General features: G+C 32.9%; 1 non-coding gene across 1 annotated transcript; it reads right to left on the minus strand.

Annotated features, from left to right (window-relative positions):
• Positions 1-2,464: 2,464 nt before the first annotated feature.
• Trnaf-gaa lies at positions 2,465-2,537 on the minus strand. The gene has a single exon. It is a non-coding gene; the product is annotated as a tRNA-Phe (tRNA).
• Between the last annotated feature and the right edge of the window lie 110 nt (positions 2,538-2,647).

The raw sequence follows: 2,647 nt of genomic DNA on the forward strand, positions 1-2,647 counted from the left end.
TGGTCCATAATTTTTATCAATTAAATCACTATCAGCCCAATGCTCTCTGTAACGTACTTTTGAGATATTGCAGGATATTGATCTAAATATTCTTCTAGAGCTTCCTGAGTTATATCGTCCATTCGAGTTTAATGCTCTTCTTCAAATGTTCTATCATCATCATCATCATCATCATCATCAATTCTAGACGAGGATACCGTCTTCTAACGGTAAAAAGGTTGAATATAGACGGTTTTTCATCTTCAATTTTTTCTCTTTTCTCCTCTTTTTTAATAATGGGGAAATTGGCAATTTATTCGTTCAACTTGTGTGATGTGCTGGCTACTTCTTTTAACGGCGTCGCAATGGGCTTAAACAGTTTTTGCAGCGCCTCATCTTCCTCTGCTTTACCTAGCTTTAAAGCCAAGTACTTTCCCCTGATTGATTTTGCGAGCTCATAGATTTTTTTCTTTCGCGCCGTCTTTAAAGTGATGTCTTCAGCCTTTGGATTCATTGTGAATAAAGATAGAGTCCGTTAGTTACATCCTTATATATTTATCGAATCCTTTACGATATCGTCCGTCTTGTAGGTTGAAATCCTTTACAATGACCATAGTACCATATTTATCGACCCAACATTCCGAGCAGCAGTTCTTGAATTGATTAAAAGTCATGTCGGTGGACACGTGTTCCTCGTAGACATGTTTCAGATTTACTTTATCTTGCTTGAAAAGAACTATTAAGTTACAATTATCCCGAATAAGTTGCTTCGGTATCTTGGAATATGTCTGGCATAGGTAGGCCGCGTCTATATTTTTGTGCCTACACATGGAGTAGTATTCACGTATCTTTTCCTGTTTATCACACGCCACATCATCGAATATGAATATGGAATTATACTGAACATCTGTTGGGCTAATAATTTCGTCGTTAGCCTCATACGGGAAGTACCCAATAGTAGATAAGCAAAAGGAGATCCAGCTCAATTTGCATAATTTAGGGGTGAAGAAGATGTTTAGGGCAGATTCCCTCGAAGATGTGTCATTTTCCCGCGAAGAGGGGTTTTAGATTTTAAAGATGTAAAAAAAGAAGAGGTTCCGGGCAGATTCCCGCTAGGAGGGGTCCTTTAAAGAAGATGTAAAAAAAGGTAGGGGTTCGCGGGAGATTTCCGCAAAGAAGGGTTATTTCGAGGCAGATTCCATCGAAGAGGGGTCATTTAGATTTTAAAGAAGATATAAAAAGTATATTTGTAGTAAATAGGTTCATCAATAAATTATCTTCGTTATTTGAGTCAGTCTACAATTATTATTATTATAGAATGTCAGCGCCAAGACTCAGGCGATCGAGACTTTCACTTTTCTTAACGCGGCTGGAGAATGGCACCTGAAATGAAACGCCGTTTACTTCTGCCCTCATTTTGAAATATAAATCAGATAATTTAAGAGTGAATCTTCCAAGGAATCTCACAAATTCACGCTAGAGGGCTCTTCGTAGTTTTGAAGAAGATGGTTAAAAACATATTTATGGTTCGAATTAGCTGAGTAACCATCTTCAAATGAATTAGCGAAATATGCATTTGCTAAGTGTGATTATTAAATATTTTTAATTTTCGATGTGTGGTTTAGAAAGTAAATATTTTTAAAACTACTTCAAGTCATGTACGGTAGCAACTAACCTTAATTTAGATTTTTTGAAAAGTATCTTGCATTCTCTATGCAAACGAAGAAATAATAATAAGGCTATTCGAGTGTAATATGTTTGACTTTCAAAAAAATGTTCTAAGTTTGTGTATATATACAGAAAATTGTTTCTATTGAAATCAAAGTATAAACAGTTCTTTCCATCGACTTCTCTTCAACAAGGTTTCTAATCGTAAGTAGAATTTTTATTTATTCTTATTAATTTACAGATTAATATTCAACTTTAATATCGTTAATAGGTATTAGGTAATGTAGAATTCACCCTTTCACTGTTTCTTGATACAGTTTACATTTTATATAATTGAAATATTAATTAATAATTTAGTCAAATTTTGTTTCAGTATTTTCAAAAATGTCTGAAGAAATTCCTAATCCTAGTCAATCTACTCCGACGCCGTCACTAGAAGAGGAATGCTGGGATGATGATGATTACCCAACCTACGATCCTATGCCATATGTGATGGCAAATAAAATTATTAGAAGTCCACCATCGGGTAAATCAAAATCAGAAAAAAAGAAATTTAGAAAAGAGGAAAGGTTGAGGTTGAATAAATTAGAAAATGATGAGGAAAGGTTGCGCCTGAATAAATTAGAAAATAATAAAAAATAAAATTTGAAAATTTATTAATGAACTTTTTTTCTCCTAATAGTATCATCAACTGAAACAATAAATATAAACCCTAAAGATAAACGAGTAGAATATAAGTAGAATGAATTATTAATTCATTTACTATTGAAACAAAGTGAAGACATTAAATTTTATGAATTACTCTTGCGAAAAAGTATGCCGTAATCTGGATTCGAACCAGAAACCTTTAGATTTTCAGTCTAATGATCTCCCATTTGAGCTATTTCGGCTTATTAAAATATGTTATTAAAATGTTATTTAAAATTTGTTTTAAATATCAAATAAAGTGGGGGTATTACATTTTATATATTATAGAAACAGTAAATATAAAAGCATATGA

The sequence above is a fragment of the Anoplophora glabripennis genome, unplaced genomic scaffold (assembly GCF_000390285.2).
Source record: "Anoplophora glabripennis isolate ALB-LARVAE unplaced genomic scaffold, Agla_2.0 scaffold2692, whole genome shotgun sequence".
Lineage (NCBI taxonomy): Eukaryota > Metazoa > Arthropoda > Insecta > Coleoptera > Cerambycidae > Anoplophora > Anoplophora glabripennis.